The 26,385-nt window shown below is 38.8% G+C and overlaps 1 long non-coding RNA gene across 3 annotated transcripts in view; it reads left to right on the forward strand.

Annotated features, from left to right (window-relative positions):
* The window catches only part of LOC106020939, a 92,100-nt gene extending 66,299 nt beyond the window's left edge, over positions 1-25,801 (forward strand). For all 3 annotated transcript variants that reach the window (XR_001196331.2, XR_005880531.1, XR_005880532.1), the window contains 4 exons: positions 13,029-13,236; positions 21,200-21,353; positions 21,460-21,701; positions 25,551-25,801. This is a non-coding gene — a long non-coding RNA (uncharacterized LOC106020939). The remainder of the gene's footprint in view (positions 1-13,028; positions 13,237-21,199; positions 21,354-21,459; positions 21,702-25,550) is intronic.
* The last annotated feature ends 584 nt before the right edge of the window (positions 25,802-26,385 follow it).

The following is a 26,385-nucleotide window of genomic DNA, read 5'->3' on the forward strand; positions in this document are numbered from 1 at the left end:
CAACCTCACTATATGGAAACATTGAGGAAAACATTTATGAAAAATATGATCTAATTTCTGAAAATACAGGCCAATTACAGACTGAGATTCAATTTAGGAATTTTATTCTTTCTGCATGATGTATATATTAATGATGATTTTTTTCTCTTCATTCTTCATTTTCATAAACAAAATGAGAATTTTTTACTTATTGACGTATTACTGAAGAATCTAGCTTTTCCCCCCAAAATTACACATTTTTTGCATAAATGTGCCTAATTACCTGAATTCAGTTTTGATTAGCAGTGTTAATTGATGCAGCTGTGGACGGGATCTGTTTACCTAAATTACCATGTGCAAACAGCAATATGTCTGGAAGTGAATATGCTAAAGTGAAAATACTAATTAGCTAAGACAGATTGTTATTCAAGTCACATTGTGCTGCTTTCTAATGAAAGCCTGGATATGTCAGGGTTTTATGATATTCAGACAGAATGTCTATATTACATATGATTGCTAAATTTAATTCATAAGAACAGATGGGATGTCAGCCAGGCTTCTTCTGCTTTATTCCTTTATTAATGTGAATATTTTACTCAACTGGAGATATATTCATATGTTTTTGTAAGACTCTCATTGTGTGCTTTGACTGTGTGCCAACCCTGAACACAGAGCCTTATCTACTTCTTGATCAATATATTCATGGATTATATCCACCTACTGTCCCTTAGGTAAAGACAAATATGCCACCATCTTGCAAGTTTAATCACACCATTTGGTTCATCTAACTGTAGAGCAGAAAGGCTAGTTAAAACCACAGCTTACAACCGTATTATTTTTGTCCTTTATCATTGCATTCCAAATAAACAATATTCAATCTTAGAAACCTTAAAAGTTCTCTGCGTCCTCTGGGCCAGAAGGTGAATGTTCCTTGTCTGTATGCGATTTCTGTCTTTACTCTTTTTTAAAAAATTAAGAAACAGTTTTTCTTTTCAAGTGTCTGGTTCAAAATGTTACGGCCTTTTTGTGTGTGTGTCTTTGTTTCTCGTTACCCATGTTGACCGTTATCCTAAAACCTGCCCTGCCTTGCTTAAGGTTTCTCTCGAAAGAAAGCATTCATATTTTACTGTCTGCTTTAGCTCTCTCTGCACTCATTAATGACACTGCAACTCGCAGGTATCTGAAGATTATTGTGCCAACCCTACATGTCACAGTGAAGAAATAATGGGCCATCTTCCCTCTCCCAAGAGGCTAAATGACTGTGCCTAATGCGTGATGTCTCTTCCTCCCAAAGGCTGGAGAGATAAGGCCTCTTGACTCAACCTGAAGGGCTCAAGATCCCTTGTTAGACATTTTAAGATGCCATGAGCAAGATGGGGATAATTTTCATAATGCAAATTTGAACATAATTATAGTTTGGCATATTTAATTTAGGTTTAAGTGAGAATTATAATTACCAAAAATTTAATTATTTCAATTATGCTAATGTCTATCCCCAAAGTTTTGTATAATTTGGGTTCTCTAACATAGACTGAGACATAACAAAATTACCATGGCGTTTAATAGGAAAAATAAGAAATTTGGAACAAAGAACTTGCCATAACTTTAGTTTTGCTTTCAAAATGAAAATGTAGTGCTGACAAGCCTGGGAAAACTTGAAGTGCTTTACAGAGCTTAAATACAAGGCATCCAGGGTGTGAGGAGGACGTTGTGTATCAAACGCCCCATTTTCTGTATCAATACCGATGCTAACATGTAATTTTTTGGGGCTGTTTGCTACCTAATTAATGCAGACAGTCTCATACCTTTTTAAAATGAAATTCATACATGTCATAACAGTGACCACAATCATTCCTTCCATATTTGAGGCAAACAAAAAACCTTAGAAGGGTCTATTTCCCAATGGCTGAAGGCAACTTGCTGCATGTTGTGCAGATGGTCCGAGAGAGTTACAGGTTCAAAGTGTGTGTGTGTGTGTGTGTGTGTGTGTGTGTGTGTGTGTACTAAAAAACACCACATAAGCAAACACTTTGAATGCTTTACTTGGCCAACTAGTTCAATTATCTGGGAGGGGTTTTTTTACCCCTGTACTTGTGAGTGTGCCAAAGAAACTGCTGAAAACCACAAGACTGTAGGCAAGATGCAGCCATAAGGAGCAGCAACCTTAAACTCACAGTTCTCTGTTCTTTACAGAGCAACATCTGGGCTACTCTTCGCTGCCAAACATGAGACTCTCTAATATTTCAGTGAAAACTATTTTGCTCTTCTCTGTTCTGTATGCAGGCATGAACATGTTTTGTGTCGACACATGTGTTTCTGCAGGGGCACTTTAACAAGAGGAATGGGGTCAGGGATGTCAAATGAGAGACAGGGCTGTGGTGTCTTATCAGACATTCCAGTAAATTGTCTTGGGGCAAATCACTTAACCTTGATGTGAAAATTCGTTAATTTTAAGAATAAATATATCTATCTTTCTGATTTATTAAGGATTTATCACTTGTGCCCAAGGTTCAACTGATCTCCAAATGAGGTATATGAATCTTTTCTTTGAACTCTAATTGGCATATGGGGGAGGCAGGTCTGACTGAGTTAAAGGCTGAAGGACTTAATCCTTTGAAGAAATTTTGATTTACTTTTAATACTTGTAAGTATTACTAATGCATTCTAAGATTAATTTGACTCTTACTGCTTTCCTTATTCTGGTTCTCTTCCCAGAGGGCAGATTGAAGGCTCCCTGAGGAAAATCAGCTGCCTCAGGAAGCCTTTCCCACACCCTTCACACAGTTTATTCCCAAGAGGTGGTATGCACACAGTAGGTGCTCAAGTGCCCTTGGAATAACTAGGGGTTACCAGATTAAGAACCGTAGCCATTAATCCAATTTGTAGCCCTGAATAACTATATTACAGGATCTGTATCCCTAACCTAGGGTTTCAAACCTTCCAAGGATACTGAAAAACTTTTAGATCTCCCAATCATTTCAGGTTGTTTGAAGCTGTAAAGTCTTGATTAGTTTGTATTCTAGCCAATGGAACTCTCATGTTTCACAACAGATGTGGTTCATCTGAACCGATTCTCACATAAGTGTAGTATGTGCTGCCTTGCGTTACTAAACATTTTGGATGAAGGGGTTTGGACCAGTTAGCAAAGCCCTGTGCATAGGTACTTCAACTTAGGGTTTTGTAACCATTTAACCTTGGCGCATTCTTTTAAGTCCCCTGGACATTAGCTTACCCATCTGCAAAATAACTCTTTCTGTTGGCCATCTATGTTTGTATGATGTATGCTTTACCCCAACACCTAGTATCATGAAGAAAGTGCTGACTGTAGCCACTAAGTAAAACTCAGTAACTCTGTACTAGAAACCAACAGGAACAAGGCTGGGGAAATGCTCCAGTCAGAAAAGCCTTGCAATGAAACTATGAAGACCTGATTCTGGATCCCTTTGACCCACATAGACCAGGCATGGTAGCACAAGGCAGTAATCCCAGCATGGAGAGGCAGAGACAGAAGATTCCTGGAGCTCATTGGTCACCAAGCCTCGCCAACCTGAGTTCCAGATTCTTAGAGAAACCCTGTCCTGTCGTAAATAGTAAGGTGGAGAGTGACTGAGGAAGAGAGCCAACATCAAGCTCTGATTTTGTACATGCATGCACACACACACAGACACACATACACACATACACAGAGAGAGGGGAGAAGAGAGAGGAAGAGAGGGTTAGTGTGTGAGAGACACAAAAGCAACCGGTAAAAACTTTAAAATGGCACACATTAACTTACTTAAACTTGTATTCATATACATTTATGTCTCATGTCGTGAAGTATATGTGTGTCTGTACAAACACGTAAGGCAAAGGATAAAATTAAACATTTGGCTTTTTTGAGAGTCCACAGTACATAAGCTTCTGGATTCCTGTTTTTCTATTAATTTTAACTACTACCATTTCATAGCTCAGAAACAGTTCTGTACATATTGTCCTATGTGATTTCACAGCAACAGAACAGGGCAAAGAACACTGCCTTCACACTTAGAAATGGGTATAGCGACTTACCTCAGATCTCTTACTGCAATGGGGGCAGGAAGAGAGGTTGAATACACTTGACATCTTTTCCTGAACTGTTTGGATCAAAGCACACAGGGCTGTGGATCTGTGGGATATTCTCTGTAAATAGCCCTGAATCCAAGGTCTGTGATCAGGATGAGGGTATTGAGAAACCCAGATTATTAACCAGGCTTTGGCAAGGAATCAGTTTCTCCTCCTCACTACACATTTAACAGAATATCCTCATGTTATTTACACTAGTTAAACATATACTTCTTGTATTATTATTAGGACTTGAATAGAAATTGGATGGGTCAGAGTTGGAAAACTTGAGGTCTCCCTTAAACCTGGGCAAATGTCCAGCTATCTAAACATGAGGAACTGTCAAGGATTTCTTGACAAATTAGCATATAGATAGATGTAGCAGCCATGCCTTTGGTCCCAGCACTCTAGTGATAGAAGCAGGCAGATACGGGTTTAAGAGTTCATCGCAGACTCAGAAGAGATTATAGAGGAACATGCAATCACCATTGATCTGTGAGATGTTTTAAAAGGTAAAGTAGAAACAGAAAGACTAGAGGGCAGTGTACCTTTAAGCATTCTAACGCACCAACCACTATACTATGACTATGTACCTATTTTTCAAAGGCACAGTGGTTAAAGGATAAACCTTGCCTCTTTTAATACTTGGAATATTAGGAAGTATACCCGCTCATTTCCTATATCCATTAAACAAACATTTGTTCATCCTCACAGGGGGTAGCAGGACATATGCATACGCTGAGAAGACAAATGTCCCAAGTTCACATCCTTGCTCCTGTCCTAACTAGGGACAGGGTAAATGATGTGAATCTTCAGCTCTCTTGTCTGTAAACTTGGGTTGACTACGATAAGACTGAGATGGGCATTAAGGATGTGTAGAAGGAGCTTTCCACTGCAAGGTGTATTCACTTGGAGATGGAAAAGTAGTTGGAGAATTGCAATAGTCATAAGCTAGAGCAACCAGTGAATCATACAATAGCCATCCATAAGTGCTATGTAACATGACCCATATTCCATGGTCCTAGAATGTAGAGCTCGAAAGGGCTTTTAGAAAAAAGGCAAAGAATAGCCAAGATGCTTCATATGCAGTGTGGTGTCCAGAGCTACCCATGCTTTTGTTCAGTATGCAGCCTGATGAGCATTTCCTTGGGAACCACTGTTATATTAGGGACCTATGACATCTGTGCAGTTTAAATAGGACCAGAGCTCAAACCCAAAACACACAGGGCATGATTTTCTATTCAATGTGGTTGAATAGGTCTATATCCACCCCTCGCTTTTGATTCATGAACTCCATGGGTCTAATTGACCCCGAGTTGTTTCCCTCTTTGGTAGTATACATGGTAGAGTTGCGGTGTTTTTGGACTCTCTCTGGGTTATGTCCAGAAAATCCAAATTAGATTTTTTGCCATTAGCTTGTCAAGCTTATCTTAAGCCCCTTTAATGAGATCTGCAGTGGAATGTCTTTTGTGCTCTCTGGCCTTTGTACTCATTAACAAAGTTACCACAGTGTTTGCTTGAGGTCTGCTGCTTTGGAAAACATACCCTCATATGTGTTGTAGTGTTTAGGTTCTGTTTCTACCTTTTAGGGTTTAAATGCTGGTGGCGCATTCAAGTGCTAGGGAAATGAGACCAGATGGAAGGGACAGGCAGCCATTCGGCAAATTGCAAACACATTACATTTCAGAGAGCCAGTGTACATATGTCTGTCTGGATGTGTTCATGTGCTTAATTATTTCTGTTTTATTCAAATGGCTGAAATTTCGGTGAGGCTGTTACCTAGAATGTCAGCACAAGAATTTTTCTTGAGGGAAAAACAGGGCCTTGAGCTAAGCCATTTTGTCAAACAGGGCTGAATGTGGGGGCAGATGAATGGCCCCTAAGCAATTTTTCCTGACTTCCTATAGTTGTTTTCTATAGCACTCACCAATACACGAAATAAATATGTTTATTGTCTATCATACCCCTACAATGTAAACTCTAAGGACAAATATTTTTATGCCATTTAGCACTCCAGTGCTTTTCATGTGCTAATGAATAAATTGGCAATGACTGGGATAATGAATTGGTATTTTGTTCTCCTTCTCGCTGAAGGCAACATAGCAGGGAGAGTTTCTTTTGTATTTTAGGCAATAGGCATGTGTTTATGGATAATGGTGATGATGATGGCCCTCCAAACAAATACAATATTTGCCACATGCTAGACCCTCTTCTCAGAACTTTACCCCTAACCCAAACAGAAACCTTTGAAGCAGGGGCTAGAGTTCTACCAATTTTATGTGCAGGGACAAACATTGGTACTGTGTGACAAAGCCACGTAGAGATCCATTAGCCTGGTATTCTACATCATATATTATTGAAATGTGGCCTCTGAACTATATAGTTTGGACTATAGGTAATTTCAGAAATTCACCCATTCTTTCAATTAACAAAACCTATCACAACCATGATCTATAGATCTATAGAACCATAGAACTAATAAGTTCTATGTCATTCTTAAAGATGCCATTCAGTTCAACCCAGTGGTGCAAGGAGACCCAATCCCACTTTTACTCTGAGATGCAGTTATCTAAAGAGGTGATCACGTTCTCTGTTTTCAATTGCTTTCTTCATTGATCTTCCTGCCTACCTTCTCTTCAGTAGGAAAAGAAACAGAAAATAAATGGCATGATTAATGCTATAAATTAGTGCTGTGGGGTTCTGTGCTGGTTTAAAATAGTGAGTTAACATGTCCAAAGCATATTGTCAGGCTGAATGGAAAATTTGGTATTGAGGATTTAATCTTAGGTTACTCATAGTGACTCAGATTCAGTTGACACAAATTATGATGGAACACTGAAATTTAAATAGAAGATTAACAAACCACATTTAAGAACAAATGTGTCTGACCAGTTGGGTTTAGTTAGTTTTATTTTCAAAATTAGTTACTTGGTGCCTTAGCACAGAACAGATATGGTGTTACAGGCTCTGTCCCAGGTGAATGCTGGAAAAAATATGGAGAAGCCAAAAGGAAATAACTGCAAGTTCCCTAAAACTGAGTGAACATTAACTCTTGGTATATAGGATGTAACGACTAAAACGTCTACAGAACAATAGTCTGATTGTCAGGAATGAAATTGTGTGCTTAGGTGCATTACCAAGGACACCATATCTTTCATATAATTAGGAAATTTTCCTGTTGTACATTTTCTGCATTTCCTGATATTTATCCATCCCCCACCCGGCAATATGATTTTACCAACTCATTTCCTTTTCACTATTGCCTATCATTCCAGACACCAAAATCAATCTTTTTTATATCCATTCTTCCCCTGAATTAATCAGTTTCATAAAGTCCCATTGAAATAGCTTTATTTGGGGTTTGTATCCCATTGCCCTATTGCTTCCTTGTATATTATATACACTTACATATTATACAATCTTGCTGTTTCCTTGTGATGTAGAATCTCAATTCCTGCTCCTCAAACTGAGATCATTCTTAGAAATTTCTGAGCAATATTAAGTACTTGGTAATACACCCTAATGATACGTCTCAGGCACTTATGGTAAAGATATTGATATAACTTGGAAAAATGCAAAGCATCCTTTTACTTGAAGACTTACTAGATAACATCATGATTTTCTCCATCAGGGTTAGATCAACAAAGCCATGTTTCTATTAAATGATGGATTTCCTTGAGGACCGTAGGCTCTCTCTATATTGTGAAATCAGCTGATCCTTATTTAATCATCATTTATCATCACCATGATAACTGCATCTCCAGAACTCTCTGCCAGTATTTACAGTCTCAAAGGGGTACAATTGTGGGTGTAAAGGAAGAAGGAAACATGAAATTGGATTTAAGGAGAACTGAAGATGCGTCTTTGTCAGTACTATCTGCCACTTTTTGACTATGTATCGCTAGTTTAGACTCCACCTTCACCCTTGAATGGTTTCTCCCTGGGGCAGATGAGCAAGGCTGCTCTGCTAGCATTTGATGTTCCTAGTCCAGTACATTACATGAAAAATACTGATTTGGGGACCTTAACTATTTTTGCTTGTAGGTTAAAACACATTTTTTAAAGATATTATTACCTTTTCTTACCACACACTCTTGCCTCAGCTTTCTGATTATTGGGATAGGAGGCACATCCCCTATCATTTAACTGAATAAAGGTTTTCTATATTAGATGTATATATATATGTATATGAAACATTTTGAAATATGCATATATCTGAGAATGGCTCAACTGAATTAAGTAATGCACTGTCCCACAGATGTTTCTGTGTGTGCTGGGAGCACTTAGAACCTATTTTTAGAGATTTTTCAAAAATTCATGTGTGCTGTGACAAACTAGAGTCACTTTGTTTATTGCATAGCATAGCTCTTGAGCATATTTATCCAAAATAAAATTTTATCCTTTGAACACATTCCCTATATTCCCTAACTCCTTCTGCCATCCCCCAACCCTGGTACCATGCTGTCCTTGTTAGGGTCAGCATTTCAGACTTAACATATATGAGAGATCTGCCTGTGCCTGGTCAGTTTCACTCCCTACCTTGTCTTTTGGTTTTGTTCATGCTGTTGCAAATGTCAGAGTTTCTTCTGTTTAAAGACTGATGACCTTCCAGATTTTATTTATACCTCATTTTCTTTATCCACACATCTGTTGATTGAAACTTAAGTTGATACTGTTTTTGGAGTATTGTGACAAATGCTGCAATGGACATGCACTTGTAGGTGCCTCATCCACACACTGATTTTATTTTATTTTTATAATTTGCACCTGGTATGGGATTGCTGGGTTCCGAAATGGCTGTACTCATTTACACTCCCGCCAATGGCCTACAAAGTTTCCCACTTCCCCGTGTCCTTGGCAGTGCATTATCTCTTGATAATTATATTCTAAGAGCGGTGGCATCATTTCTCAATGTGCTTTTAATTTGTATTTCTCTGGTGATTTTTAAAAGGTGACATTTTTTCATATATCTATTGGTTATTTGTGTGTTATCTCTTGAGGAATCTCCTTTATCTCTTTTGACTATTATTTATTTGGGTTGCTTGTTTTTCTGCTGTTGAGTCGTTTTGAGCTCCATGAATGCTTCATGTATTAACTACTTATAAGATGTGTAGCTTACAGATACTTCCTCCCATCCCAGTTTTTTTGTTACTTCTCTGTGGATTGGTTCTTTTGATGTGCATATCTTTAGCTTGTTGTCATTTCCATTTGTTTCTGTTCCTTTTCCTATCTGTTAGGCCATAAAGTAATCTTATCCTATACCCATGTGCATATGGGCAGCACTAACTGGACTGAGTGGATTATTTTTGGTATAGGGGAAGAAGATAAGGAATTGCGAAGGGAATGTGGAGTAGGTGGTTTGGAAGAAGCTGAGGGATAATGGGAATGACTATATCAAAACACATTGTATAGATTTATGAAATTCTCCAAGAATAGGTAAATAATAAAAAATCATAACTTATTCCAATGCTGGGGAGAGTTTTCTCCTAGTACTTTTACAACTTTAGATCCTACACATAAGACTTTAATCCACTTAGAGTTTCTGTATGCTATGAGATAGGCTCAGTTTCGTTTTCCTGCACATAGATGCCCAATTGCCCAGCATCATATTTTAAAGAAGCAATCTTCTCACAATATGTTTTTTGACATGTTTGCTGAGGATCAATTGACTGTTAAAAGTGTTAGTTTATTTCATGGCTTTTTAGTATATTCCATTGGCGTAAGTGTCTGTTTTTATGCTAGCCCCATGCTGTGTTGATTGCTATAGCTTTATACATCTTGAAGTCAGGGATTCTGGTGTTTCTAGAAGCTTTATTCTTTTTAGTGAAGGATTTTTTGATGTTGCATTATGAATTTTAAGGTTTTTTCCTATTTTTGTGGAAAACAATGTAATAATTTTGATAGGGATTTTATAGTATACTTTGGGAAATATGTGTATTCTAATAGCATGAGTGCTATTAGATGAAAAAATGAAAAATCTGATTTTTCTTCAGTTCCTTCATCAGTATTTTGTGGTTTCATTGAATAAGTCTTTCATACACAAAGATTTATATATATATATATACATATATGTGTGTGTATTCAAATAACATATTTTTAAGATCCCTTATCAATGAAATTGGTTTTATAACTTCTTTTTGAGATAACTTGTTACTAGTATCCAGAAATGATGAAGCAGGACCCCTAACACAATGGACCATAAACATTAGAATTTCCCCAGGAATCATACAGTCAAAGCCCTTGTACAGAGCAGGAGCTTATCTTCCAGGAAGAACGCCCCCCTGCCCCGAGGGCCAGCTGACAGCCCCACTGGCATAAGTGTATCTCTCTCTGGGTTTTATTTCATCTCTTCTGTGAAACTATAGTACCAATACAGCCAAGGCAGAAAGAATCGAGGAGCTGTCCTCCCCAAATACAACAAACTGGAAATAAATTCATCTTTTATGAAGCTTCCTTTCCTAATTTATTTTGAAATATATGGTGGATTTGTGAGCCCATGTGGTGCCTAGTAGCACTTTTCAAATGTGAAAGGAGAGAGGGAAAGCAAAACTAGGATCATTACACTTCACTACACTTTAAAAAACAAACTTAACCAAGTGAATTTTAAAGCCAACTAATAGATTGTCTTAGGAAGGTTTATTTTTGTTTTATTTTTTTCATATGGTCTAAAGTTCAAAACCATTTTTAGACCAAATATATTATATCTATACATAATTACCATTAAAATAAAGTCCTGTGAGAACATTATATATTCTTAATGGAACCAATGCTAGAGTCTGGATTCATGGTTAGATAACAGAGGGCATGTTTTACCATTCCTAGTGATTAGTAAACATGTAGAATAGCTTTTCTACATATTTTTATCAGGAAACTGCTGAGACAAGCCCTTTCCCTTTATAGCCAGAGGAGCCATTCTTGACAGCCAGCGGGCCACTAAAATATTGGTGCATCCCAAAAGCCAATGACATACTAGCTTGTGGACTGTTTACTGCTGTTTTCCTTTTCAATCTAGTCTGAAATGCAGTGTGCTTGGCCTCTATGTGGTCCGGTGAAGAAGAAAAATGAGGATTGAATAACATTTGACAGGAATGTACCACGTATAATGTCAGTCTCTTGACACAGTTCAAGTGAGGTCAGTTCGAAAGGGAAGGGGTAAACAGTCATGAATCTGCTCACACAGAGTGTTTCAACCTTCCTCAGTCATGTTGTATCATAGACACAACCAAGCAGCGTTTTTGCTGAGGAATATACAGATTCAGGCTTTTCTATCCCCTCTCCCAGCTTCACTCTGGTGTGCCAGGAGTATGGATGAGATATGAGAAAGGTAGGTTTGATGATGATGATCTCTGACTGCAAGCCGTGTTTGTCAAGGAAAGGCAGGTCTACCGCCTGAGCTGTGTAGAAAGAATACAGACCTATACCAAGGCTGACTTCGCAATTTCTGTAGAATCTGTTATTTGGCAATATATGTTTCCTTTCTCCTTCCATATGTCAAAAGGTTAAGTCTCACCTTGGTGACGCCATTAATCGTCTGTCAAAGCTCAAAACTGATGGCAATTGAGAAAGCCAAAGGGTATTTTGGTGGAAACACCCTTTCTCAGGGTTCTAAGTGCCATATTTACACCTTTAATGATTAAAATGAACACCCTGGCATGGTAGTACCGGCCTACAATCCTAAAGCTGGGGCGAAAAGACAAGACAGCGCATGAACTGTAGACCAACCAGTCTTGGATATAGAGTGAGAGACCTTGTTTCAAAAATAAGTAAGAAAAATAAAAGCAATGCATTGCAGTCCGGATACTGATACATTGTGTCCCTTGATTTAGGTAATTTAAAGTGTGGCTTATGAATCCTTAATTCTATTGCACTGTATGAGAGAGTCCTACATTTCTGACAGTTGTTTCAAAGTTTAATTGGAAGTACCACTCTTGCTTCCAATGGATAAATCCCAGCTTTAGGATCTTTATTTCCTTGACTACTTTCTTTTGAGGGGGGCGAGTAAATTTTTATGATGCCATTTCTTTTATGGTATCTTAATGTCGTCAGAGCCACTGATTTATGAAATATATGCAAGTTAAAATGGGATGGCATTTAACTTACTTAGTCCTAAAGTCACAAGATGAAGAATCTTCATTAATGTTATTGGAGAACGTAAACAGAGTTATAGTGCCTAGGTTGCATATGCACCCTGTACTTGTCGTAACAGTCTTTCTGATTTATAAAATCCATCATTGTTTTATATAAGGGATGGCTGAGTTAGTTCTATTAAGTCATCATTCCACAAATGAGCCACAACAAATTTTAAAATGGGCACTGACTGCAAAGATCACATTCTTGCTGCTATGCCAGCCTATACCATTCTACTCTCTCAGAAGTAATATTGATGGCAGACATAAAAAAGAATTAGTTGAGTTCGTGGACCATTGCTAATAAAAACCAAGAATATTATCCCATTTTCAAAATAGGCTCCCCTGTCCTCTCAGTAATGGGACTACCAATTCTGGCATTCAGTATGCCACCGAGAAAACATGGAAAGACAGATAAAAGGTGTTGGAGAAAATATAAATATGCTTTATATCTGAGAACCTGGTGACTTATAAAGGAAGTAAAAGGAAGGTATTTGATTTTATTTCTGTTTAATGGAAAAAGAGGTTGGAAGTTCTGGCTAAGGGGTAAGTAGACAATATTTACATGGTGATAATGACCAAATAAAACAAAAAAAAATTAGGAGTTAGGAGTTGAGAGTTACTTCTCCATCTCTCTGGTCATTGCACCCTTCATAGAATGAGAATGTTCATTTTTGGCTTTCAAGCTAGAGTTGTCATGCAAGAAGAATACGCTAATTTCATTTTTTCTCATCTCTTTTCTTTTGGGGATAAGCACTGGGGTTTTCTGCTGTTTATTATTTCAAAGGCATCTATATGCTAATATGCTTTATGCTAATTATTTTCATGTTTGCCCCCCAGGTTATGCTTCACATCACCCACCAGGGAGGATCATCTCTCATGAAAACTTTCAAATTTGATTTTGAAAATTTATTCAGAAAAATTTAAACCAAACTTTTTTTCCCAACACGAGAAATAATATGCTCCAGAGGACCTTCTAATTCACATAAAATGGACCTGGATGACATTTGGGTCCTCATACTACCACAGTTCTCTTGAGGACAGCCAGGTACCCAAAGCATTTAGCATTCTGACATTGAAGTGTTGGAAGGATGATTAAAATAAAAATCTAATAATGTGCTTCAAGGAATCTCTGGATTACTCTGTGTGGTCCAGGAAGGTGGACAGGACTGGGATGTGTTACTGCTTCTCTTGCTGTAATACCATGTGGCATTATTTCTAAACAGTTAATTGTGACAGTGTTGATGCCCGCAGCTGAGTCTGTGCACACAGGAAGAACTAGGTAAAGAAAAAAAAAACCTTATGTAGCTTGATGTTTCTTCCAACACTTTCATGATGGAGATTTTTCTCTACGAAAGTGTCATTTGTTTTTAGAGAAAATTGCTATTTGAAAAAATTAAATTAACCAATTAGCCTGTCTTTAAAACATTTTTCGGGGCATTCCTCTTCTGAAGATAAATAGGCTTGATATGTAATTCTTTGACAGAATGTATTAAACGTAGACAATTTGGGATAGTGCTTTATAGTCTTTCTTGGTAGGAAATTGGTCTCCTTTTGTTTCAAGCACTTTGGGAGTGCCAGAACATCCTATTACACTCTCCATATTATTCTTAGTCCCACTCTGCACTGGAGACAGGCAATGAACCTGAGATACTGCAGGGGGGCGGGAGCCATCCTGCAGGTTTATGCTCATTCTGTGATCAGACTCTTCCTGTTCCTCTTTGCACCTTTAAGCAAGGTGGGCCTGCATGCCTTTCTATATTATAAATATTTCCGCTATTAGTTCTCACAGGTAATGCGGGTAACGTCACTTCGTCCAGCTGTTGGAATATTTCCTACTGACTGGCTCTTTTTTTTTTTTTTTTTTTTTTGGTTTTTATGAGACAGGGTGTATTGTTTTGGAGGTCCAGCCTGGCCTCGAACTCATAGAGATCTGCCTGCCTCTGCCTCCTGAGTGCTGGGATTAAAGGCGTGCGCCACCACCGCCCTGCTCTGACTGGCTCATTTTAATAGTCCTTGAGTTCCCAGACACCTTTGTCAGTAGGAAAGTATCTTTTCAGGCTTAGTGGGGGGGGAGAATTCCTTTCTGTAAAGGGACCTTAAGGAAGCTCTCTTCAAATAGAGGGAGTTTGGAGAGAGGAAGCCAACAAAAGGCAGGTGAAGAGAGCCTCATGAACAGGTGTACCACACAGCCAGGCACTATTGGGACATTTTTAGTCATAATTTTTATAAGCAAGATGGACCATTGCTGGGGCTACGTTAGTAAATCAGCTAAAACAAATGTTTGTCCAGCAATGATAAAACAGTGTTTTGTTGAAATCTAGCAATGTATGGTGCATTTTGCTGCAATCAAAGACCTGCATTATTTTATGTGCAAAACTCCAGTGACCAATCATTATTGTCATTTCATTCTACCTACTTACCTGTGATAATAACAAAATAGCCGCACATTTCCCCTTGAAAGTTATGTCTCAAGAATGATTTATTGAATGTTAGCCCCGATGCAGCTCCAGTTAAGAAGTACTTTCTCGTCATCTCCTTGACTTTTCTCAGTGAATAATTTAAAGATAACCCAAGTAAGAACCACAGTCCGTTGGTCATTAGGTACCAGAATTTATCAGGTGCTTTGAAACCACGAACCACACAGCCTGATTGACAAGGTTAATGTGGGTGTGTTGTGTATTGTGTGTGCTGAGTTCCACAAGGACAGAAAACATCTAGAGCTACACAGTTGGTTACAATTGCTTGAGTTGAGGTAAACTTTCAGAAGCCCTGGCCTTCACTAGCCCAGAGAAGTAAAGTTGTCTCAGCAAGACCCTGTCCCTGGGTGCACAATGTGCTCTATGACTGGCCTGCCTGGCTCTACCCTGCCTCTGGAACATGGCTCACAGCTTAGACCTTTGGAAGAAATAAACAAGTCTTGGTCCGAGTCCCAGTTTTAATAGAAACACAGTTTCAAATCTAGACAAATATCCTGGCCTCCCTCAGCCCCATCCTCAAGTTTAATTTACTTAAATTGTCTGTGAGAACTGAATAGGAATAGGAAGATGCATTTTTTTAATGCTCCACAAAGTAAGTGCTCGACTAAGGGACACTGAGATTGAATATTGTCTTCTATTATCATTGCTATTTTAATATGAACATTCTTGCTATTTTTGATATTAATGATATTCACAGGTAAAATAATTGAATGTTTTTCTGAATAACACAAACAGTGCAAAGAGAAGGCTACTAAACACCTTTCACAAGAAAAACAATAAAAACAAAAATGTAGGAAACTTCATATGTTAAAGGTTATTTAGTGTAGGCCTATATTACAAAGGTCTTGTACGACCTATAACCTTAATTCATTTATAAAACTTTTAAGATATCATGTAAGGTGGAAATTTAAAATTTCACCAAATTTTGTTGATTATTTCTAACCAATACCAAATATTCAGGTACTCCTGAAAGAAAGGTACTTATGAGCAAGAACTTCTACCCTTGCTGCCAAGAATCCAGATGTCCAACTAATGAGCTTGCTTCTTTGTTAAGGGTACTAGACATTATGTAAAGCCTCCTCATGTTTGGCTTCCTTCATTGCTGGTTGTGATGGTCTGTGCATAACAGGGCTGTAGAACTGATCAGCATGAAGAGTGTCCAAAGGAAAAGACAGCTTGCTGGTTGCAAGGCTCTAGTGAGCTGCCAAGATACCCCCACAGGTCCTCAACATCTTAGCAAAGCATGCAGACAGGTCTCAGGGCCATTAAAAAGTTTAGCTCTGCTTCTAAACAGGAGTAAACAGACTTGTGTTTGCTTCCCCACACAAAGAGAAGTCAGATGTTAATTAAAACTTTGCAGAACTGGAAAGGATCGTGGCATTCTGTACTGAAAAGTCAGCTTTAACTTCTAATTGGATGCCAACAAAAAAAGAAGAGAGGCAGAGAAAGAAAAAAAGACCCACAAATAAGTTTGGTAACAAAGGTTTTTTTTTTTATTCTACACCAATCTCATTAAAGGGAGGAATCTTCATTTTTCCTTTGTTTTGGGGAAGACTTTAATGACAGTAGAATCTTTAGTAGCATACTATTTTCAATGGATATTCCTATCCTTTGTTTAATTCCATTCTCTCCCATGGGCTTCCTGCTTCCCCACAACCACCATCAAGAGATATGCTAGCAGAAAGCTGATGCTCGCCTGCTGTTGTACTTCCTGGCATTTCATCTTAACCGTTTTCCCGGAGTGAAGTGCAGCATCACACAGGTTTCCCTGAGCTTAGCATATAGTAGAGGTGATCTAAATAGCAATTAAAAGAAAATGGCCACAGTAGTGTTACACTGATGCATTCTGGTACTGCCCTTCCATTTTGTCTGCCTGCTGAGGGAAGATCAAGTCATTTCTCTTCAAATGGGCAAGATGTGGAATTTTTCACAGCCACAAACCAGAGAACAAAGTAGGAAAGGTTTTCCTTTGTAGAATTGCCTTTCTCTTATCTGCTGGTCTTGTCTCCCAGACTGTCTGTCTGTCTCTAGAAAGCAAAGTCAATAAAAATGATCAGAGTTGGCATCTCACAAATGCACACCCTTAAAGCACGAAGCAGTGCTGCGCAGGAAATATTTTTCTGACCTTTTCAAATTGCATCCAACTGTCTTGGGAATTTCTCAGGGACTCAAGGTAATAAGGTTCAATCCGTTTTACCGTCTACCTTCAAATTTAGTTCCTCCCGAGCTGGAATGTATCTATTCCTTGCATCCTGGCTCTGCCATCCAGTCAATACAGAAATCCATGCATCTAATCTTTTTTCACCCCATCTCAGTTTTTTTTTCTTTTACCATGATATGGAATCTACAACCATGTCAGCTTTTCACTTACTGCCCCCTTCAAAAACCAAATGTTAGCCTGAGACGAATTTGATTTTGTGGTCCTTTGAGAAGCCCTTGTTGAATTTAATTACCTTTTAAATTTCATTCCCTCTTAAATCTCAGGTCTTTACTTGTGTGATTTGTTGCCTCAGTGGGCTTTATAAAAAACTTTTTCAACTTAACTACACTGCAGGCACTCTGTAAAAAAATACAAAAGAGGCAAAAATATGGGAGTTTCTTTTGTTCTGAATGGATTTTTGCCTTTCTTCTGTGAGTTCAAATGGAATGGACAAACTCTCTGGTAAGGAAGGGAATTATCCAAGTGTGACATGTTAAAAGTCAACTGAGTGGCCCCATTCTTCACTGTTCTCCTTGAAGGAGAGCAGAAAACAGAAGTTTGGGACACATTTCTTTGACCTCTTGAGAGCTCCTGGTGTCAAGAAGACTTGACAAGATGTTAAAGAGCTTCTGAGACTTTCATAGTTACGACATCACATACTGAATATGATTCTGGTGTTGTAGGACATTCCAGATCCAACAGCTGTTCAGTCATCCAATCTCTTGTCCCTGTGGTGCTTTCTGTCGACAGTAGACCCTTGGCTGGAATGCCACATGGTCTGTGGATCTCTGGGATCACCTTCTTCTGACTTTGGAGATGAGTTCATGGACAAACAGCTACCAGGAGAACGACACTTATAGACAGCCATCAGGAGGATGATACCTTTCTCAAATTGCTCATCTTAGAGTCTCGTCTTTCTTGTATAGTAGATTATTGAATTTGGTCACATAAGATCTATGGTGTTATAAAGCTGTGATGGTTCCAGACAATCCTATTTAGAAAGTAGGCAGTGGGTTTTGTCTTCAAAAACTAGACAACATATACTTATACCAAAGTTTATCATCTGTAATATAGCTTTCGCTTCCATTTAAAACAGTGCCTATTTTTTTTTTGTAAAATACAAAATGTTATCTTCAGAGTACAAGCTGCTGTATTGTTATCTGGAACTTAATCCATTTTATTAGTGGAGTTCACTTCTGATGTCCTTTGATGACCTGGAGATGGTTAGCTGGCATTTCAGTAAAGATGAAGTAAAGAAGTGAGATGACACCTTTTTGAAATTCATATTTGCCCACTGAATGAAATAAGATGGTTTCATGTGTAATTAAAGTGGGTTGATTTCTGCATGGGAGCTGCAGTGCTCCTGAAGAGTTGTGAGAGTAGGTGTACATGTCTCTGTGTCTATTTGTGTGTGCAGCCATGTGGGAGGCATACACACTGCCCTAAATTTGGGAATGGAAGGCAGCAACTACACAGCCAAGAGAAGTCTTTTTTTGCCCCATGGATGCCTTTTCTTTCTTCATTGGAAACTTGGCTGTGCCTTGTCTATGAGAACACAAAGCATATATCATTGTACTTAGTGGTGCCTCTGTCTCATTCTTGAGACACTTTTTTTTCTGTCTTCAGGACTCGTTAATAAAATGAAGTCACATGTAGACTTGCCACTGAAATAGTGAAGTGTTTGCAATCTATTAGAGTTAAAGCAGGGTGAATCAACACCACTGGTTTGTACTGTGTTCCTCTACTTTTCTGGGTGTTCTTAGGAACACTGGAAAATGAAAGGAACTTTTAGATGGACAGGCACATGGGGGTAAAGAAGCCTAAATAACAATGTCAAGGACAATGCTAGCTGTTTCTTAAAAGATCACTGTCAGGTGTTTCACAGACAATAAGACAGGGACAACAGTCCCATACAGAGGGAAGGAAATGAGTCTTAGAGTATGTGCAGCTGGATTTGTTTGGAAGGGTCAGAAGAAGGATTCAGAGAGGATTATCTTTATGTGAGAAAGAACAAAAGTCACACAGCTAGTTTTAAGTGGTACTTTGATTTTTCCTGATTCTTTCCCTCCTTCCTACCTCTTTCTCTTTCTTTCTTTCTTTCTTCTTCTCTCCTCTATCTTTTTCTTATTTCTTGTTCTCAGTTTTCTTTTTCCAAAGGGAGAAGAGACTAAGGGCAGATGCTGAAGCATCATTTTGACTTTTTTAGCTTTTTAAAAATGGGGCTTCCATGCTTGTTCTGACAGAGAATTGCATTCAGTAAAGCTAGTAACTTTAATGGTGTCCAAGAGTTCTGAAGCAAGAATGTGCTCAGGGGTTATCTATCTATCTATCTATCTGTCTGTCTGTCTGTCTGTCTATCTATCTGTCATCTATTGTGAACAACCTGTTTCTATTTGAATTATTTGAATAATGTTTGTCTATCAGGATACCTAGGAATATTACATTCCTTTAATTATACAGCTGAAATTTTGTTTTCTATTTGCCTCCAACATCTCTGTAACAAAACAAACACTCTTGATTGCCAGAGCAGGCTTATTACTGTGCTGTCTGCTCAATGGCAACATCTACACTCAGGGATTAAATTTTTCTCTTATGGCAATGCCTAATATGCTTCACGATGTGGCTCAGAGACAGGGCTCCATTATTTATCAGGGTAAACTGGGGTTCTTTAGGTTACCAAGGCATCACTCAGGCTCGTAAGCCAGGGTGGGCATCTGCCCAGCACATCGTGTGTTCCCAGGCATATCAGATGGGAAACTGATTCAAATTTAATCAGAGTGGTAGGATCTTGAAGGCTGTCACCAACATTCTTCCTAAATGGAGTACTTGGAAAATCTGATCACCATTTCACTGGAAAAAACACACCCCTTTAAAAAAAGTGCCAGACAGATCTACAGAGAAAGAGCCAGCATGATTTTAAATGCAAATATAATTTCAAAGTGTCTCTCTCTCCCTTGCTCCCTCTTTCTCTCTTCCCTTGGGTCTGAGGTCTCTTAAATATGTATGCAGTCTCGGTCCAGGGTTCATGGAAGATTTTGCCCTTTGTACAAGATCCCCATTGATTGCCACTATCAACCTTCTTGGAAATGCACTCAAAATAATATGAGCAAACAAGAATAAATCACTCTCAAACTGCCTGTCATACCCAGCTCTTCTTCAGTACTTGGCTTCTGACAGCATGGCTCAGTCTGTGCTTTCGGGGTGATGCACCTACCCATATGCTGTGATCTGCTAGGAATCTCCTCTTGCTGTCAGGCTGCAGCAGTATTTATTTTGCCTTAATTGGAACCCCACTGTCACCCTATGGGATTCTCCCCCTTGGCAAGGCAACATATCCCTATACACCTAGAGCACTATTGCCATGGTAGGTTGTAATATTATATTCAATAATAGTAACATTGGAATCAAAATTTAACTGGAATCTAGGTTAATGGAGTTTCTTGGTTTTTCTATTTTTGTTTTGGTGTTGATAGTATTAGGAACTCCAGTTTTTTTCTTAATGTTACCTTTGAGGTTGAAACAGCACAGTGGAAGCCCAAAGCTGATCAGTTTTTGAGAGTTTCCTCTGCATTGGCTTGGGGCAGGGTGAAACATGAGAATGTCAGCATTTAAACCAGTAAGCAATAAGCACAAATGACATGGTGTTCCATGTAGAAATAGCACCCTTATATTTATTTATTTCCCCTCACCCTTTCTATATGATCCAGCATGACATGATGTCTGCAGTTCCTTACTTTTGTTAAAAATAAATTAGTTAAAATTTACAAGTCGGTCCTGTTGATTTTAACTTTGGGTGGCAAAACAAAGTTTATTACCTTGGCCTCTATGGACAGCTCATTGTGTGTTTTTGTTTTCAGCATCTGCTTGTCTTTTGTGCTAATTTTATTTTCATCATTAGAGTTCATGAAGACTTAATTATTAACCCTCTAATTTTCCAAGAAAAAATGTTGATTTATTGAACGAACTGCAGCAAAAGAAGATCAATCTGACAGTATAGGTTAATAGTAAGGAACAAAACGCATTCATAATTAGGAGAGAAAGGATTTTTCTTGTTCCTCCCAGTTTATAATAAAAAGCCCCTTGCCAAAGTGTCTTGAAAATAATGCATTCAGACTGAGTCGAATTACCGCCTAGCACATTCTATTTATCTGCAGCTTAAAAAGCAGCTGCGGTTTTTGTAAGAAGCGATGAATGTGGCATTCCTACTTAAAGGTAGAAGAAAAAGAACACCCCTTGTTTTGTAATAAGGGGATTTTCAATTTAAAAGAGAGAGAGAGCCTGTTGTGTGAAGTAGGGTTATTACAGCCACTGTATTCTATCTCACCCACCAGGAGGCTAATAATGAAGGGGCCAGGGAAGGAGGCCAATGCTACAAGGGTTATCTCACAACCTCAGATGGTGGATAAGTCGAAGGAGGCAGAATCACTTCTGGATGACATTCAGAGTGATTATTTGTAAGAGAAAACCCTGCTTATTCTTTCAAAGGTAAGCAGTTCATTTCATCTATCAGTTGCATGTTTCAGTACAAAAATATGTATATATAAAAATATGTATCTATAAAGTCTTTCTTTAATAAACATTCTCTTTTTAGGTACATGAATATTGTTGAAACCTGCCCTTCTAGCGGTCCATCCTTAGATTCCTGCCGTAGACAAAGGATGCACTTGGAGCCCTACCTCACCTAAAGCCACAGTTGAAGGATCTGCCAAGCTCACTTTTAATCATGAGAAAGAAATTACCCACATGGAGACAGCAGAAAATGAGAAAGTAGAGCTCGTGCTGCGAATAATTCCAGCGAGTGCCAAGGGGCTAGTTGAGGAATGGCTTCATGAGGTGAATATCTTTAGCTTGTACTTAGGGTTTGGTTAGCGTATAATCATTTTCTCTTTTAGGAGTGAATACTATCCTAAGTGTATTTCCATCCAAGCAATGCTCTGGGCATTTGTGAGGATGTTGACAGATTTAATATCGGCCTCACCCTTGCTGTTTTGTATGATGACTAATTTTACATTTATAAATTTGCAGAGATCAATCTAGGTGGAAAGGCTCCCTGAGCCTATGTCTGTCACCAGCTGTGTGTCTTCATGTGCAGTGCTGTACTGTGTGGCATGTCCAGTAATTTATGTCTGTGTGTGTGTGTGTGCGTGCGCGCGTGTGTGTGTGTGTGTGTGTGTATGTTCTCATTGTTGTCTTTGCTCTGTTGTGAATCTTCATTGGGAGAATTAACCAAATGATAGGTGCCCAAAAGATGGGATCCAAGACTTTCATTTAAGTCTTGGAACAGGCAAAAACCAAAATGTATCACATCATTTTCAATTCGTTCCAAGAGAGGGAGGGTGCCAATTGGGTACAAGTCATCACGTAACGAAACAACCAGGATTCAAATTGCACTTCACTTTTAGGATCAAATTAGTATGAAACTCCCTTCTTCTTTATGATAATTTTTTAACCCCTTGATGTTTATTTGTTTAAAACAAACAAACAAAAAGACCCTGACTTCATCCCCAGTACACTGTAGCTCTTCTTTGTTTCATTTTTCTAAAGATCAGATCCAAGAAAAATAATAGTTTGCTATTTCAAGACTGTCATTACTCACATGATTTTCCCCCAAACATGTCATGTCTTTGTGGGCCAAATTAATGTTTCATCAAGTCAGTAAACAAATAAGTGATAATGTTTTTTCTTCTTTAAGACTAATTTTGCCAGGGAATAGGGACAGGGACAGTCAAGGGTCTTTGTGAGTCATGGAAAAAGAATGCTGCCACCCACCCCCCATTGGTCTGTCTTTGATTTCCCACACAACCAAGTCACAGGATTGCCATGCCAACCTTAAGCAATTTTGGCTCCCAACAATCCTGTGCCTTGGAGTCTTTCAAACTACCCTTCAATTCTGGTCAAAGGGCCAAGGCAAACACTTGTAGAAAGAATGCATTATCTGAGAAAATGCCAGGGTGCTTTCCCATTGGTATATGTGTTTGGTGCCACAGTTAAGCATCACTGGGGTCCAATATATGGGCTATCACCCTTATGGAGTGTGGGGGCTCCTGATGAAAGGGAAAGCATTGAAGTAGCTAAGAAAAGGGGTCATTCTTCCATGTGATTTCAGACAGAGCAAGGCAGGGCTCTTGGGTATCTTCTGATGGATGAAGAGACTTAATAAAGAAGGTGAGCCAGCTGGGGGTAGTTTGTCTTGGAGAGGGGAGTCACGTGGGAATGGAGCCAGGCAGAGGAGACAGCCAGCTGGGAAAGGAGGTAGAGGCAAAGCAGAGAGGTAATGGTGGAGGCAGGTGAGCAGCTGTGTTTATTTTAATACATGCCATTTAACCCTCACCTAAAAACAAATTGCAGAGGTTTGGGAGTGCATTAATCTGGACCCAATTAGCATGTCTTTCTCCTTGGAAAAGTGCAACCTGAGATTAATGAACATCAACCAGAGTTTGAGATGCAGCCCTTAAATCATTTGCATGTTCGTGCATGATAATTGAAGTTACATATGCACTTCCTTTCATTTAACTATTTCCAGTCTCCTCTTGATTCATATAAACCAAAACCTCATTATAGTGATTTGTAGGTAGAAATAGCTTTCCTAGCACTTTACCCCTTAGGGGGAAAAACTCAAGTGGTTGGGGTTTTGTGCATTCGAATTTGAACAGCACATTCTTTATTTTAAATGCAGAGGGTAGTTGATAATAGGGTGGAATGCTGCTGCTTCTGGAGTTGGTAAATAGGCACTGCAGATATAGTTTTGAAAGGCTAGAAAAATGTGGAAAATCCCAACATCAAGCTTTCAGCCATGTGTAAGTGTTTTTATAACGCTAGGAACAAGGCCACTTAAATGTAACCTGAGAAATGTTCTTGGAGTTTGGACCTGTGTTACTTAGGTCACAGAGCAACTTCAGCACCCATCATTGCTTCTGGCTTAGTTAGAAACTTGTTTCCATAGAAAGGGGTGGGGATGCCCTCTACTTCTGTGAAGGACTGCAGATAGGCAGGCAGTATGTGTGGACCCTTGAAGCTATGGATTTGAACCTTTTTCCCTTTCTTCCTTTCTTCCTTCCTCCCTTCCTCCTTCCATTCTTTCTTCCTTCCTCCCTCCTTCCCTTCTTTCCTTCCTTCATTCCTTCCTTCCTTCCTCCATCCCTCCCTCCCTCCCTTTTTTCCTCCCTCCCTTCCTTCGTTCCTTTTCTCCCTCCCTCCTCCCTCCCACCTTCCTTCTTCCCTCCTTCCTTCCCTCCCTTCCCCAATCCCTCCCTTCCCCCATCTCTTTTCTTTTTTATTATTTGGGTATAGATAGTTAAATTATACCATAGCACACACAGGTCTTAAGAGTCTTCCTTTCCACGTGGTACATGAACTATCTGAACACAGACAGTGAGTGTGTAAGAAATCATCCTGTGGAAGAAAGTAGAAGCAGGAGGCTTGAAATAATTCTCCCGGCTTCAGTTTGTACAGTGATTTGTCTGTCTTCTGTCTCTCCTTATGTGTTTCTAAGTTCAATGTCCAAGTGACGAGCTTTTCTCCAGGAATTCTCTCCAGTGTCCTTTGTTTTTGATTATCTTCTATGGTTGAATGTTACTGAGTGTCTTCTGGTCTTGTTTCTGGTCCTTGTAGCTAAGAATGTCATTGAAGGATAAAATCTTGTTAATTTGTGATGTTACAATTTGAGTGTGCTTTGTGTCACTTACATGTAGCTTAAAATGTTCTCTAATGTACCATGAAATGATTGGTTAGCTTGGAAATGGTTGTGAAGTCGTGTGAAGAAAATAAGTTTTACATCCGACCAAGAGAAATTCACTCTAGTGCTTTATGGCTTTTTATTCCTATGTGATCGTAATAAAGTCTCATGTAGGGATGGAAGCCATGAAATACATTGTGAAAATTCATCAACTAAGAAGGGGCCGTCAGTATAGAGAACTGTAGCCTGTGGAACGTGCTGGAGACATGAGCTAGTGGACAGCTCTGCTACCCTTTTGGTGTTTCTTGAGTGTCTTAATCCTTAGGTATTGGCAGCTAAGGAACGGAGGTTGCAAGAGTTTTTTTCATCTTCCTGACCACCGATTAACATGCACATTCGACTTTGCGCATTTCTGTCTATCATACATTTTCTCCTCCGTTTTTCTACTAACAAACATGCTCTGCAAAAAAGCGAATAGCCCACCTACTTGTAGCCAGTGTTCAAACCTTCTGTGACTTTTTCTCCCGACAACTTTTGAGGTCTTTCTTCTGAAAAAAGAAGAAATAGACAAACCAGATTTGTCCTCTTGGAAATGTGGTCCAGATTTCTCTACTCCCAATCTCCAAAACAAGGTATACCTCGAGTGGGCTAGCTCCATACCTAGATCCAAAATCCTATAAAAACTGTCTTCCCTTTACAAGTGTGGTGTAGTGGAGGGGCCTTTGAAGCTGTGGAGAGGGGTTGGGTTCTGATAACCACCAAGTCAGCTGTGTGACTGGGGCATGTGAATTAAACCATGGGACTCTTCCCTTATCTTTATAATGGGGGTCGGGTGGTACCAGCATTGTTGTAAGGATTTAATGAAGTGACAGATGTAAGCATTGCCTAATGAAGTGTTTATTTGACCGTGACTCTGTTTTAAAAAGCTCATGAAATATTAGTTTTCTCCCTTCCTCCCTCCTCCTTTTCCTTTCTCTCTCCCCACCCCATACCCCTTCCTTCTTCAGATGTTAGTCTATCTAGAACAACACCTGAGGATCTAAGCCGGACCTTTGAGAAGGAAATGACTTCAAGGAAAGACTCCTTTCCATATGATTTATTTTTTTAGCCTCAATTGTTTAAAATGTACTGTAAAACTATATTCATCTTTTCTGCTCTCTGTGTACTTATTTTTGCTTGAACTGTTTTGACCGTTGAACTATATATTCACTATGGATTTTTAAAAGAGAATTCTAATAAAACTTTATTTGTACTATTATTTTTTGTCTCTTGGTTTCCTCCATATAATGATATAGGGACCTGTGTTTTTATAAGTCTCTGACTGCTGTTAAGAGGCGAAAAAACACTGCTTCTTAATAGATACTCACTGAGGGTGCCTTGAAAACTGCTTCCCTTTTTCCTCATAGCCTCTTACCTTCAGTGTGGGGGGAAATTGCCAGGGTAATTGTAACTCTGATGATCATTTATCTAGTGATTTAGAATAACTAAAAATTAGAATTTGAAAGACACTAAAGTCTGTAGAACACTTGTGTGTAAGGAAAAGAACTTTGAAGAGCACACAATGAAACTTTTAAAAATTCCACAGTAGTGGAAGTGTATTGCTATCAAAACAGAAAATGGTGAAAACCTTAGCTACTCCATTTGCATCACGGTGGCTTCTAATATCATTGTGGTTTCCCTTTAGATATCATTACCGCCCTTACCTCAGTTCCTGTTTAATGACCTGGATATTTATGAGGTATCCAAACATTTGTAAACCAGTGAATAGAAAAAGAAGTAATGAGAAAGAGAGAAGGAGGAAGAGAGTGAGATTTATAGGGGGATTAAAAGAGATACAGACTA

This window comes from Mesocricetus auratus, unplaced genomic scaffold (assembly GCF_017639785.1).
Source record: "Mesocricetus auratus isolate SY011 unplaced genomic scaffold, BCM_Maur_2.0 Super-Scaffold_100011, whole genome shotgun sequence".
Taxonomy (NCBI): domain Eukaryota; kingdom Metazoa; phylum Chordata; class Mammalia; order Rodentia; family Cricetidae; genus Mesocricetus; species Mesocricetus auratus.